This window comes from Epinephelus moara, chromosome 12, assembly GCF_006386435.1.
Source record: "Epinephelus moara isolate mb chromosome 12, YSFRI_EMoa_1.0, whole genome shotgun sequence".
Lineage (NCBI taxonomy): Eukaryota > Metazoa > Chordata > Actinopteri > Perciformes > Serranidae > Epinephelus > Epinephelus moara.
Genome location: NC_065517.1, coordinates 19,202,411 through 19,218,068, shown reverse-complemented (window position 1 = coordinate 19,218,068; position 15,658 = coordinate 19,202,411). Strand labels below are relative to the sequence as shown.

Below are 15,658 nucleotides of genomic sequence, written 5' to 3'. Positions count from 1 at the left end.
CTCAGTGCTATGATGCACTCTAAATCCTGACTGAAATTCCTCAAATAAATTATTATCATGGAGAAAATCACACAGCTGGTCTGCGACTACTTTCTCAAGGATCTTTGGACATAAAGGAAGATTAGATATTGGTCTATAGTTGGCTAACACCTCTGGATCCAGGGTGGGCTTTTTTAGTAGAGGTTTAATTACAGCTAAAACCACACCACCAATCAAAGAGCTATCTTTGTTTTTGTCAAGACATGGATATTTGTTTGTCTTTGTTTACAGTTGACCACGTTCCCCTGTTAGGTTGATCTGTTAACTTAAGCTGTCCGCCCACTGAACTTATCAGACATTGTTTTTGGTTCTGCCTGTTAATGATGCTACCTGGGACCATGTCTGGAGATTGTTTAGACTGTCAGCACAATAAAAAGAAGAGCGAGAACAAAACTCTGGGGTAATTGCTGTAAGTATGGGGCATGTGTCCTCAGATGTCAGGATTAAACGCATTAGCGTACAGTTGCCTCCCTCTCCCTCTTGTGTTTACCTTGATGTTAGAGCTACAGTTTTCCTATGTCTGGTTTAGGAGCCAGGCATATGTGTGTCTGGTTAGTAAACTGGCACACATCTCTGACTATCATTGACTCCTGACTTTACGTCCTATAAAATAACACACTTGCAAACAAATGCAGTTAATGATAATTCATTTGATTCAGAATGGTAGGATAAAGATCAGATCATATTGTGAAGAAACACAGAATTAGATCCGTTTGTGCAGATGAGTGTTCTGGCTATCAATTACGTACAGCTTCAGCTGTTACTATGTATACACAAATAAACAAAGCATTTGGTTCCACTGTACAAAATACACAACAAAGTATGCGGACTAAATGACAGATTGTTAGGAAATACATCTTGGATCACAAAACAACATTAGTGTTTGTGCCAAATTGTCACAGTACAGGGATCACAGTTTGGTGCATGCAGCCACACGCGGAATACACAGGATGTAGACTGATGGATGGAATGTGGAACCAAAGTTTTGCTCAGAAACTTTTGGCTGTATGTTGTTAGCAACGAGCTGAGGTTAACACAACAAGCGGATTGGTGTACAAGTCTGTTTGTTTTGCATTTTCAATTTCATAGCATAAGAGATTCTTTTCAGTTTTATAGCCTGGTTTGACCTCATTCAAGCATTCAGTGCTTAATGCCCTATAGTGCTGTTATCCAGGCTACTGTTACCGTTGCTGCTACAGACTCTCAGCAAAAAAGACTCGCCCACCTTGCTCTGGGATTGGATAGTGAAATGATACGTTAATCTAAGCATCCCCCATTGGCTATTCAGGAGGAAGCATCTAAAGTGTGTCCCAAGTATTTGTACTTTTAGGTTTGAAACCTGGGATCCACAGCTCTGTGTGAACTTTTGTTTACCCACAAACACATTAATATTTAACTGCAAACTCGATGTGTACCTGCAAACCTTTTTTGTAACAGGAAATGTTGGTGCAAATATTCTTTATGCACTCACAAATGTTTTTCATTTATTCAAAAATGACACAAACAGCAGCAGATCTCCTTTCGTTTTCAAAAATTGAATCTATTGAGATATTTTTTTACACATTCAAACACTTGAACTCACTTGATCAAAACATTTTTTACACATTGACACACTGAATTAATAGAAAAAATATGGTCATACACAGCTACAATATTTCTGACTCCCCAGATTGTCCACCCTCCGCCCTGGCAGACATACTGCACTAAAGGCAGCACCCTTCTTGACCTCATGTTTGTAATAAAACTGTTTCCGGTTTCTGTAACGTGACATGTTGCTGGGGTCAACATATGCAGTAGATGTCAAAGTCTTGCCCTTTTCGTCATGGCTAAAGGGCCAATATGAATTTTGTTCATACTGGCCAAATCAACTGTAGTATCATCATATGCCAACAGAATATATGTGCTTATTTGTTCAGTCCTATTCTCAGAATTGGCACCTTTTACATCTCAGGAGAGATTGCAGGCCTGCATATGTAGTTGTCAAAAAGATCAACTAGAAAGACGTGTGGTCAAAATCACCTTGGACTACATCTCCTAGTGTCGGGTGAAATATAGTAGGGAGAAGCAAGAGGCAGGAGTCTTAATGGTGACTTTGCTGTGCCATGGCTACCCCTGCCACTGCTGTTGTTTATAGTGTGAACGGTAGAAAGAAGAAGAAAAGATCGAGAGAAGAAACTTAAAAAAAAAGAAAACGACATATTATTGTTGTCAGGCTGTTGAAGGCTGTAGTTTTATGAGCTTCGAGGCCGGGGATGTGGTAGCGGTGATTTATAGCTTTCATTATCAAGGTTTAACCACACTGTTGGTTTCCAATAGACACCACACAGACCTGCACACACACTTGAGATAACTGAATGCTTGTACTTCGCCAGGTTTTGGTGAGCCAGAGGTGCTGGGCATTTTAAGTTTTCTAAAGTGCAGTTTTGACCACAAGGATTAAATGTTAATGCTGCCCAAGGTCTGTATCAGAGGCTGAGGTGCAGGTGGCCTTTGGAGACAAACACACACACGTACACATGACCACACACTCACACACACACCCTTGGCTACCTGAATCTTTTATATTTTTCTTTTCCCGTTCTCACTGTCAAGTGCAGACGAGGGGGAAGTGGAGAGAGCGGAAAGGTTTTTTCCAGCTGAACTTGTGAACTCAAGTTGGGACTCTACACTCCTCTGTCTCCTCAAGATTTTCTTCTCTGTCTCACTTTATCTTTTTGTGTTTCTATCTGTAGCACTCTCTTTGGGCTTCAACCCCTCTTTTTTCCCTCTGATTTAGCCTGTTTTTCCTGGATAACACTCTCTCTTATTCCTCTCTTCACCTAACCTTCCTCTCTTCTCTCCCTGCCTCCTCCTTGTGGACTTCAGCTGTGGCGTGATTTACAGTCGTTGCAGAGGAACTGCTACTTTGGTCATGCTTTTCTTCCTCGCCACATTTTGTCAATTCCCCTCTGTACACAGATGATTCCCAGGCTTCTTCAGACACACGCAGACTTGTTCCTTTCTTTTACTTCCTTTTCTTCTTTCTTCTCTGTCTTTAATTCTGCTCATCTTTTTGACTTGATTGTAGTGATACTTGGCTAAAAAATCGACCACATCGCCGCCACGGCACTCAAACGCACTCCCCTCAATACTCTTGTGATTAACATTGATTCTCTGAATAGACTCTTCGACCACGCTCACATTACAGGGTTTAATGCACAATTCTTATAATTTCCTTAGATCCGTTCATCACATTCATGTTTAATGTGACCCATATCTGAGGCCTCACATGCAACCAATAACGTCACACATGGGCCAGTTGGAATGACATCAGAAAATGTCACATTTGTAAAACAGCCGTTTTGGGCCGAAATTAATGACATAGCGGTGCAAGCTTCATCTCCAAGTGATCGCTATAGTAGGAAGGTCTGATGATGTCATCCCACATAATAAGTAGCCATGTGCTTCTGTTTGGAAGAGTGTGTAGTGTATTTTCTGAGAAATAGCCCTTCAGAGCAATGGGTGTTTGTTTTTGGGATAAGGGGCTGTTGTACAAATGGGCTTTCAGTCCACTAGCAGTTATTGCTGGTGGTTCTGTGGAGAGCTAAGTGTGGGTGGAGGAGAGGAGTCAAGAGTGATTGGGCCGTGATGTGTAGGGTTTCCCTGAGGTAAAATTCTTCCGAACCTTAGACTGTCCAGTGCTATGTTCTAATATATCTGTCAGCACCTCATGACAACGCTGTTACTGCATGTAGGTAAGGGGCCAGCTGCAGTCAGGCTCTATTGGCTGGCAACTTGGGCAGCCTAGCACAGCAGCAGTACGGCTACGGCAGCCTTCTGTAGTTTTGATGAACCGCTCCCACACTGTATGATGAATGATCTGCATCTGCACAGCGACATATGATCGAAAAACCATGGATCTATGGGAAAAGCACACGTGAATTCAGATATGACTATTCTCACAGCTTTCGCATGGTCAGTGATAGGATACGTATCAGATTTTGGACAACATATGACAAGCTGCACTGTTCATATGTTCTCCTGTGAAAAGTAATGCGCCACATTCGTACATATCGTATGTTAGGTTGGGGTGGTAGATGGGTCACAGAACATTGGACTTTCTCCCAGGAGACTCATGTAAAGGTACTTTGTCACCATGTTTCCCTTTCTGAATCCAACCATAGTAACTTTAGCTTAAGTACGTAACTTTACATTAAGTATGCCATGTCGTTTGTGGGGCGCTAATTTGTAGCATATCATAGGAACTGTTGTATCAGGATACATAACATATGAAAGTGGCCCTGATCTGATTGGAAAAAAAATTGAGTTTCTGCGTCCACACTACTCTGAAAAAAATCAGATTTGTGTCACATGAGAGCAAGAAAATGAGATTTGGGTCACATTTTCTTGTTATGTGACTGCAGCCTCAGTGTGTTGACTCGTGGAAAATTACACAAAGTTGCACAGACCCACATGTACGCAGTCAAAAGCACACACTTCTCATGACTATAACCATGATGATAGTAAATTGGAGGCTTTTGTGGCCGTTGGGTGAACTCCTCCTGGCATGTCAGGAGCTTCACGAATAGCTTGGCCCATCAAAGCACACTGGCCGTCAGTGCAAGCAAACGCACACGCCAGGTTTCGCTGAATAGCAGCAGCAGCGGCTAAAAGCAGGCCTAATCCAGGCTCCACTCTGAAGAAGGTTTAACCGACAAATAGATTTGATACAGCGGCTCGGCCAGCCTGTATCCCTGTTTTCTGAGGGGCTGAAGAGTGTGGGAGAGGAAAACCGAAGCTTATGTCCCCATGACTAAGGAATGTGAAAAGCAGGCAGCTGAGACTTGATAGAGAGCTGTGGCTAAAACAATGAAGATAGGTTTAGAATAGGCAGAAAGTGAGGATAGGTGGCAAAGGAACAAAGCTGCTTATGCTGGCTTGTGGTGGCTTTGAAATGGAATCCACAGAGAATTTGAGTTTCTGCAAGTTCTCTGAGCTTCCCCATACACCTTCATGGGGCTTTACAGAGAGCCCTTCTTCACTCCCTCTATGCATCACATAGCACCCCTCACTTTATTGACTCATTCTGTAATGTGGGGCATTCTCTTAGCATTGGGCGTGAGGTTGGTATTTTTATGGGCCATTAAAAAAAAAGGTGTTGATTTTATATCAGTGCAGTTTTTCTTTTCACAGTCTTGGCATTTGTAAAGCCTTGCCAGCTGAGGATTAGAGCCCAGGCTCAGGTAGAGTGGGTTACATAAGAAGTACTTAAAAGGTGCTAATTATTCTTGTAGGTTAAATGCTTCTTCTCAGCTAGACAGGAAGTGAGAACCTAATAGCACACGTGGCAACACTTGAATTTGTGTCTTAAGAAATGGGTCACAATGGCAGCTTTTTGGAAGCATATTTTGGTTGAGGCTAATTTATATCAATGGAATTCTTTGTGAAAGAATACAAAACATCATTAATTCTCCCTTTTCTGTATCACAAGATCTACAGCCTTTCATAAGTCTGCATGATTAGACCAAGACAGGAAGAAGTGTGTCATCGTGAGACAGGTTATTTCTAGTCTCTTATGTCATCTCTTGCTCTTCAGAGCCCCTGACATCATTGTTTTGAGAAGAATTGAGCATAGCGTTAGTTCAGGCAGGACACGATGTCAAGCTCAGCTCACATCCCAGCTACATAAGCTGATCTCAGACAGCCCAATCAACAGATGGAGCAGCTGATTGATGGAAGGGAGTCAGCTGATAGATCACATGATTCCTTTCTATGCAACCAATTGACGAATCTCATTTAGGGCGCCCCATTTGAATTGCTTCAGCCTACCTGCTGCTGCTGCTTCCTCTGCAAGCTCCATTGCAACCCATCTCCACTCCAGCTCCTCCTTTTCATGCTGTGTCTGACTTATCAATGTCATTTCTGTTTGTTATTGATGCTGTTCTGTTCTGTTCCCGGGTTTTTTTTGCTGCTGCTCTTCCTGTGTTACATTTCCCTTGTAGGCGCATGGAAGGGCAGCGAGGTTTGCTCTCCTTGCCTCAGGCTGTCCTTGTTTGCGCGTGGAAGTGCAGAGTGGTGGGCTCTCTCCGCCTTAGGCTTTTCACGTAGACACGTGAAAGACGCTTTCTGCATAGGCCCAAGGAAAGGCAGAGAGGCCCAAGGAAAGGCAGAGAGGCCCCAGAACAGAGCCATACTACCAAATATAATACTGCAACTGGAAAAAGAGTTTTCTTTGACTGAAGTGTTTCTGACTGAACTGTAATGGTGAAATTATGACATACCTAAGGACAGCCTAGCAATCATATAGTAGGATCCTAAAGTCCAAGATTACAGAAAAACAAGAAATTTACGTTAAAATCCCTCGATTTCTGGATCAATAACTGAACCTTTGCCAAATACAGCTATATAAACGTTTAATTTTTCACACCATTGAAGGACTAGCAAAAAAAAAATAAAAAATCTAATGTGAGAATAGGAATGTAAGTTGTCCACCAACAGAAAAATAAAATGCAAGTTAAAATTCATGTGTTGAACAACCATACTTCAGTTAACCTAATAAACTATAAATTCAAAGTTAGCATTAGAAAAAAAAAAAAAAAAATCTGCAAACTCCCTTTCGCTACTATTGTTGTCCGTTATATAGGTTACACACAGCACTGATGGACTGTCTCCGAAAGCTGGAGATGCTCTCGTCCCGATCAGTTCCGAGTCTGCCCAGTTAGCATGAGCTAACACAGCAGCAGCAGTTAACACCCATCGCCGAGCCGTTTAACGGTCCCAGCAAACTAACACCGACATTGAAACGAAAACTGTCTTTAAACCTGGTAATGACCATTAAGTAACATTAACCGGGTGATGCTTACAGTTATCCCTGTTACTACTGACAACAGACTGCATGGATCTCACCCTCCTGCAGCAGTAGTCTCATGATAAAAACACAGAGGGTGCGACAAGGGGGCAAGGAAGCGCTGAGTGAAGCAGTAAACTGCATGCAGCTTTACAGTGAAATAAGATTTTACTCATTTTAAACAGTAAAAATAATATCTAAAAGTCATGTTCACATGTGGGAGGTTGGGTGGCGAATATTCTTTAAGTTGAATTAATACTAACATCCAAATACTCGAGTACTTATACCAGTCCCTATTTGTTATCCATTTTTTGATATATATGAACTGGTCAACACTATGTGCGGCAGACAGGGTAGAGAAGATGTAAAGTATGGCGAGACGGACGACTGCACTGTCAGTTTTGGTCTTTCCCAGGGTTTGTTGACATTGACAGAGATATTCAACAATGCTAACTTTATCCTTTAAAAACATATTAAGGATGAAAGGTGGTTTCTTTGATGTTTCCAGTGCAGTTCCCAATAAGGATTTGATCCCACAGCCCAGAGGAACTATGACCATCAGTAGCTGACTGGGAAGAGAACTAGCTCCTTAAACCCTCTGCTGCGTTCTTGTGCATCCTGCCAGACATCTGGACGTTGTCTCTTTTACGACCTGCAACTTGAGCTAATGCTCTGTCTGAATCCAGTATACCACAGCATGATTTGTATTGTCAAGCTGTCTCCTAAAACAACCCTGCCAAAGTACACATTCTTCCTAATCACAGCATTTACTTCGGTCATATTGGATTTTGTTTTATTGCTAATGGATGGAACATGCTTCAGATCTGCAGTAATAATGCATTATGGAGGGAAATCAGCTGTTGGTCTTGTAAACTTTACATTTTATGGAATGTTTTGCAGATTGAATTTGACATTTGGTACTTGACTTTACCAGACATGATCTCTAAATCCAAGGTAGTGTGCAGCTGAGAGGCCTGAATGTGTTTGATCATCCCTAACAAACAAAAGCTGATGTTGAAAATCACAACTGACTTCTCACGGAGCCCCCACACTTTGTCGTTTGAAAAGACGTGAAGATCTATCAGCTTGTTTTTGTGTGATATTTTTTTTAATTTCAAGGTTACAGTAAGCTGCCCTTGCTCCAGGGCTGGTGTAAAAGCATCTGGAGAAGCTTGTGGCTTTGGCCTTGGACGTGAACTCTCCTGCCAGCCCACACGATGGCTTTACCAGCTCTGACCTGTTTTGCCCTTCTCTTTTTCTTCCGTTCTCCCTTTCTCCCTGCTCTCCAGAACCTGCATCTCTCTTTCATTTCTCTGCCATCTGTCTGCCCTCTCTCTGAAACTCTTTCGCCCTCTCCTATCTAGCAGTCACAGTACCGGTCATAGCTGCAGCTGCCTGTGCTTCCCCAGACAAGATGGATTGGATTATGCAGTTTCATATGAAGCTCTGATTCCATCGCATTCCTAATAAATGACTGCTTACAGTTATGTTTAATAAATTATTTTATGTTGATTTTTTTTTTAGGTTATCCAGCTAGCACAGCAAGCAGGCAGTCACAGGCAGTATTTTCATATATAATTTTCTTCTCAACTTTTACAAAAGCTGGCAAAACTGGGTACTTTGGTGTCAAATTTAACTCCTGTGTGTCATGTGAACCCACAGTCAGAGGCCACACTTTATAAATGTGTTGAAACAGAGCTCACAATCATTAACTAGTAACATTAACAGAGCATGACTAATGGACAAGTTCCTGTTAGCGTGTGGCCTTGTGAAGCCAATCGAAGTTAGGCCATGTGGCAGTAGTCATCACCAGCGTCCCAGTGGATAAGTGGTGGGGTGGAACAAAAGGTTGTCCACTTAGTAACTGTACTGAGTGTTTCATTCCAGTGTGTATGCTCACTTCCATTACATGCTTTCCTATTATCTCCTACAAATGTGGGTCATTGATGTGTAAACTGTTGGCTGCTTTTTTAACATTGTTAGACTCAAGATTACTCAGCCAGAAAACCTAAAAAAAATCTTCTGTAACATGACTAAAGCAGGCTTAACTAACCCAAGTTAAACATCTGCAGATTGGTCAAGCAGGGGAAGATGAATGGACTGGTGAGATACAGTATAATAGGATGACAGAGGTTTGTTGTAGTTGACTCATGCCTCAGCTATGTGTGTCCTTTTATCAGCTAAGCGGATAGTGGTAGAAAGTGTGTGTGTGTGTGTGTGTGTGTGTGTGTGTGTGTGTGTGTGTGTGTGTGTGTGTGTGTGTGTGTGTGTGGTGTGTGTGTGTGTGTGTGTGTGTGTGTGTGTGTGTGTGTGTGTGTACATGTGTTCCAGTTTGCATAGAGAAGATGGTTTCCCCCAGATTGACATAGGTGGACCATTAGCAAGCCTCATTAGGCTGAATGCCAGCATGCAGAAACAGAAGACGGAGAGGTCCAAGGTCCAGGTTAGCAGTCTGTACTAATAGCTTGGCATATAAAGAGATGAAGCTGACTGTTTAGGTTCGGAAGATACAAATGAGTTTGGAGAGTAAATCTGAGTAAGTTTGGAGTAGAGGATCGGAATATTAAAATAAGTTTGTGGTTTCTTGTGATCGGAAGTTTTGTAGAGAAGGAATGCAGTTTTTTTTCTGGCTGATAATAGTGCTCACCTTGAAGACTGCTTTTAATTGTCTCTCTTAACACCTCTGCTACACAATTCCCTTAACTGTTACAAGGTGTTGAATAAGGCTACATTCACACCAGATCAGGCATTTTGGCGATTAGCTGCAGGGTTGTACAGCGGTGTGAGAGTGTCACTAATATGGCCCATTTGTGGATGGATGGAGAACAGCTACAGTGAGCCAATCTCCCCATTGCAGCGAGCATTTGTCTTCGCTAAGTTGCGTTCACAGACACAAACAAAGCGAGTGCTCTTATTTGTTCTTTTTACTCACTATAATATTTAACAATAGAAATAGACTGTATTACTTTTTCCAGTGGTCTGCAGGTGTCTTTTGGCGTGATCGCTGGTTACCTTATTGGCCAGCCCAGTGTGACATTATTTTGCATTTCTCCAAAAGTTTATATTGCTTCTACTTTTTGCCCCATGCCGCTGTGTGTTATTTTTCTGCATCCCCCCCACTGCAGCAGCCTAGATGCACTACTCACATTTAAATTAATGGGAGGACTGATTGCATGTGAATGTAGCCTAAGAGGTCACACACATGCCGCATCTTTAACCTCTTGGAAAATGTGAGGTCAGGCGCTGCCAGCTTTCAAGAGCATCTGAGGATGCTAAGCAACCTTGACAAGCACTGTATCACAGCCTATTTACCTGAAATCGTGAATGCAGAGCTGATTTTCTTCCACGCACTGTTTTTAGGTGTGTAGGCGTATCGTCTGTGGGTCAGACTTTTATGTATTTACCACAGACTTATACTTACGGAAGAAGGGAAAGATCTGTGTCGACTGTGATTGGTTATTGCTTGTCACATGACGTGGTGCGTGCTGCTGCATTCCAAAAGTTGAACTCGGTTTATCTCAAGAGCGCAGCCCTTGCACCCTGAAAAATAAGTGTTAGGGAAGGCGTGCGCGCCGCAACGGTGTTGCTCTGGCGGGCCTGCCATGCATCTACATTGAAAACAATGACTTTGAGGGCACAAAAGATGCGGCATGTGTTCGCCCTTTACGAATGATAATAAATATGTGATAAAATTCTTGTTACTAAGTTTGAACCTCAAGTGTGATCTAATCTCAGTTATGAGATAACATGCTGCATGGCATCTTGGATATCAGATCTCTCAGGTTAATCGTACAAGAGACTTGAGTGCTTCGCTAATACCTTGCACAAATCAGTTCCTTGTTTTTTTAATATGTTAAGCCAGTTCCTGTTAATACTACTTAGTGAAGTCATTTTGTCTCTCTATATAAATTTGTTTGGGCAGAGCTGGTTTAATTAAACTTTAAATCACATCAAGTCAAGTTCATACAGATTGTGTTTGTCAGATCTGTCAAACCGTGGTGCCATGAGTCGGGGCTAACAAGGTAATTACTGGATTGCCGATATCTGGTGGGAAGCAGAAAGTTAAAGTTGGTTGTAATGAGTCAAATCAATTGAATCTACAGGACCACACAGATAGAACTTATATCGAGTCTGCAGAGTCAGCGGCTCCAGGAAATCCAGCCAACCTCCACAGAGAGAAAATGAAATGTGTGTGCTGGTGGATGTGTGTTTAAAAACAACTGCCAGATGACTTGTTGAGCTCTGAATACACTGGACACCTCTGTCACTGACTGGTTAGCATGTGTGTGTTTGAAGCACGATTTGCGATTTTTCCTTTGCATTCTCTTCTTTGTTGCCGTCAGCACAAGCTGCCTATGAGCATCATAAATGTAGAACCCTTCTGTCTCTGCTCTAATGGATAATATTCATTAGACTGTGAAAATTAAAGCTTGTGCATCATTAGAGGCATGATGGTTTTAGAGTCTTGTTAGCGTGATGGTCCTTGAACTTGGATTACCACTACCATTTTGAGATACTCCATTAAAATCCATACTGATATGTTTTCCCAGAGGCTTTTTAGGCTTTAACAAGCTGAAAGATTTTGTGTCACCATGTAAAAGTGTGACCCATCCTTTGCAGGGATGTACCGCATATCCCCCTCAACCATTTCTGCAATTTAAAATGGAATAAAATGCAACCAGTCATTAACTCATACACAATTTTTGCAGTGGGACCCAGCTTAGATTTTGCATTCTCAAAAAGAAAGCCAAGGCTCTTGTTGTTGTCTCTGTCTCAGTTTTCATCAGGATGCTGTTGTGAAACAGGTTATTGTTCTCAGGGGGATTTAGCTTTTAAGATAATGGTATCACATAAAACTAGTCTCCAAAGCAGGAGGTGTCACTGAAACCAAAACCAAACTCTGGCTTTCCAGTGATTTCAGGTTCTGTCTTGAGCAATATGAGAAGATTTTCTGGTATGCACAACACCTGTTGTATTGTAATGAGGAATCTAACTCAGGCAGCAGACAGTTCAGAGCTGAAATTATGAGTCTGTTTATTGTTGAATCAATGCACATACAATTAGTTGACAATGATTTTGATAATTCATGAATAGTTTCAAGCTTCAGTTAATCAGTTAGACTGCTAAATTCAGCCCTAATTATTTCTCACAAACTTCTTGATCAACATAATGAAGGGCCTGGTTCAAAAGTCTCAAATTCGCAAGCTTAAATGTTTGATATGATATGAATGAAAGATTAACAGGGAGAATATGAGTCCTGAAGTTGATGTGACATGACCATCTTGAGAGGAGATATATCACTCTGTTGGAGTTGTGGGAACCACTCAGTCGACTGTTATGACCTGCCGCTGGTGACACATTTCATTTTAACAGAGGAAAGTGACGGTCAGCGCTGCTGGCAGAAATTGAGAAGCTGCTACCTGAATGTTTTATAGACTGCTTTTGCTAATGAGAAAGAGAAAGTGTGTTTTGCCAACCTGGGTGTCAGAAACTGTCGCTCTTCAACCAAATAATTAATCTAAACTGATATAAATTTAACTTTCTGGTGCAGTAAAATGCTGGCACTGTAAAGCCAGGCGTCCACTAAGGTGTTTGTGTTTGAGGAGGGCAATTCAGTAAAATTTAGTAGAGTAAAGTTCAGTAGAATTGTATTTTTAGGCTTTTTAGCCGATACCAATCCTTGAAAATATCCCTGGATCGGTACCTGTATCTTAGGGTTGCTAATTTAGAAATTGTTTTGTGGCCAATAGCTGATCTTCTTTAGCCAATCATTGACCATAAACTGACATTGTAGAGCTGCATCTAGTGTTTTGCTTCAATTAGGGCCTCCTTTCCCCACTGTCACTGACTTTCTCTTTATCATGACACTACTGCTGTGGGAGTGTGAGCTCCACACATGCACAGTGACTGGGCTAACTGTTAGCATCACACGGCTAATGTTACCTAACATGTTTAACAAGAGTTGTGCAGCTGTGAATTTGTTGGGAGCGCTTAACAGCTTGGTGTTGGATATTAGCGGCTGCTACTGTGTGAGTTTGTGCTAAGTGGGCAGGCATTGAACTGACCTCTGCCTCTGGGTCATAAGCTTGTTGAGGGGTTTGTGGTCGTCTCCTACAAGCAATATTGTTGCATTGCCCTGCCGGCGTCGTACGAATCCAAGCTAGGCAGAAGCAGACTCTGCTTTCTCATCATCTCCCTGTGTTGCCAGTATAATACATTTGATGTACATTTCAACTGTTTAACTGATTGGTATTAATTGCTCAAATTTTTTATTGTCAGTTAATGGTTAAACAGCCAATCATTAATAACCCTATTGTCTCTCTTTCAGGGTCGCCTTAGAGCCTTCAGACCGTGTCGTCTGCAGTTCACCGGCCTCGACGAGATACTGGAATCATCAGTGAGTATCCAACTTACTCACTTTTGGTTTGAGGGTCTGCTGTTCAAAATCTGTTTGTGTTCAGGCTGAGTTAAATTTACAGGCAACACTTGTACAAGTGTTGTCAAGGTAACTGTTCTTCTGCTGCACTTATTTTTTCAAGAAAGACCACTGAAATTCCTCAAGTGAAAGACCCTGTACGACAGAGCTGTTCAGGAGAAAATACACAAATTTTCATCAATCTTATTGTCCCCACCTTTGGGGAAAATTTACTGATGACAGATATTGACTACCATCAGGGTTTAGTGACAGGGTTTTCTTTTTACATCGCCACTTGAACAAATGACCAGCCATTTTTCTGTTTTGTTTTTTTTCTCTAAACATTTATTCTGTGGCCTTACCATCATTTTTTGTTGTATCCCATTATTATAAACATCTCAATTCATCGTAAATGTGTTATTCCTATTATCCACCATTAAGTTAAAAGGTCTGTCCCAGCACTAAAAAGTTAATGCCTCCTACTTGAGATCTGGAGTTATACTCAACAGATGGGGTGTCTAGCAATGTAGTTCAGTTGTGTGAAGAAAATGCTAGGATAATATTCTGGTTGTCTTAGGCTATAAAAAAGGTAAGATATAGACTTAGAAATTCTAATATAATATAGTATATAAATCTTAGGGAATAATATGGATTGTAAAAATGAGGAGTAATCTGCGTTGAGATGAAACATGGTGAGTAGGTGGCCCTTATCTATGAGATTGAAACAGCATGTTTTGTTCCAGTAAATGCTTTGCTTCTCTCTCTCTCTCTGTTTCTTTCCCTCTCTCGCTTCTTTTTCTTTCTCTCTCACCTCCTCCTCCAGCCAGCAATGCCGCTCTCCTCCCCTCCCACACACACACATAGACACATAGATACAGACACTACTATGCTCACACAAGTATGAAGGAGGAAGGGGTAGAAAGACGAGGAATGAGAGATAGCGTGAAGCGCGAAAGAAAAACACCAGGGAAGAGACACAGAGATGATGATCATAAAAAGTGGGAGAGGGGAATATAATGAGAGTAATCAAACCAGGGCTGGGGTCGATATTGACAATTATCACAATAAATGTCAGATCATTACTTGAAAAATAGACTGATTTTTTTCTTCTGAGTGAAAGGTTATTTATTGTCAGAATGTGACAAACACAAACAGCAGAGCATTTCACAAATCTGAGGTAGATACAAAACAATGATAATCAAAATAATGATAGTAAATAATGAATAGACAGTGAAATCTGAATTGTGGTCAACATAATGTCAAACCCAGACAGTGTTTTGGCTGACAGTGTGAACAAAATAAACGGACAAAAGAAGACTGTGGTCGGTATTTTATGTAAAAGTTTTAAACACACAGCAAGTAATTTTTGCCATTTCTCAATCAAAACATCAATGACGTTGTGAAGTAGCGCAGGATCATTCATTGTTAAATGACGTGGGAAAAACCTGACATTATAACATGAATTAAATAACTTACCATTAGCATTAGACGAGTCGACTGTGAGCTACTGTAGCTAACGTTATGTCGTGAATTCAATTTATGTTGTAGCATTGCGCTGTTATCCGGGGGCAAAACAGTCATACTAAAATTTATCAGCATGTTGAATGTTGTTGTAACATTATCATGTTACTGCTGTGGTTCCCAACTGGTAGGTCATGGCCCAAAAGTTGTATGGGGCCCATTCTGAATGGACCGCAAGTGACCCGCAAACAAGTTTGTGAAAAACACACTTAATTGTTAAGTACACTGAATTTCCAGCACAGAGCTTTTATTTTAAAGTGCTGTGTCCTGCTGTTTACTCGTTCAACAACATGGCCATATGCAAGTTTGATGCTAAATGTATTAAACTGTGTGGACCTGGAACTAATGACTAAGGAGAAGTCTGGACCCTGTGGCTGAACCAGTTGGGAACTAGCTTGGTGGCTGGTCTTGACTTCTTTTGCTTCCACTACTACTTCTTATTTTGTTTAATGGTGGTTGGCAGCTAGCATTTATGGTGCCCTGTTCTCCTGGTATAGGGGTAGTTTATTATCTTGAACATTTATTCAACATTTGTTATATTTTAATCAAGGAAAATTATATTGAGATAATCGTTTTATCGCACAGCCCTAGATAATTGTTATATTGCTAAACCCAAACAGGAGGAAACAAATTAAAATTAAATACTTGAGTGCATTTTATTAAAAGCTACAAGGGTCCAAAATTACCACCAGTAGTCAATAAAGTTAGTAGATGTGTGGAAGTCACTCTGTCTGTTAAGAAACAAAGATACAATCCAAATATGCAGTGTAAGTTAAAGAAAATGTATGTGAAAATTACAGAAAACCTAGTCTAGCATCTTCTCATGTACATGAAGCATAATTTGAAGCAGTGGAAAT

At 41.2% G+C, this 15,658-nt stretch overlaps 1 protein-coding gene across 13 annotated transcripts in view; it reads left to right on the top strand.

The window, feature by feature from the left end:
• The window catches only part of sipa1l1 (signal-induced proliferation-associated 1 like 1), a 127,305-nt gene that overhangs the window by 26,950 nt on the left and 84,697 nt on the right, over window positions 1-15,658 (top strand). For all 13 annotated transcript variants that reach the window (XR_007570769.1, XM_050057590.1, XM_050057592.1 and 10 more), the window contains one exon: window positions 13,194-13,262. The gene's annotated coding sequence lies outside the window, so the exon portion shown is untranslated. The remainder of the gene's footprint in view (window positions 1-13,193; window positions 13,263-15,658) is intronic.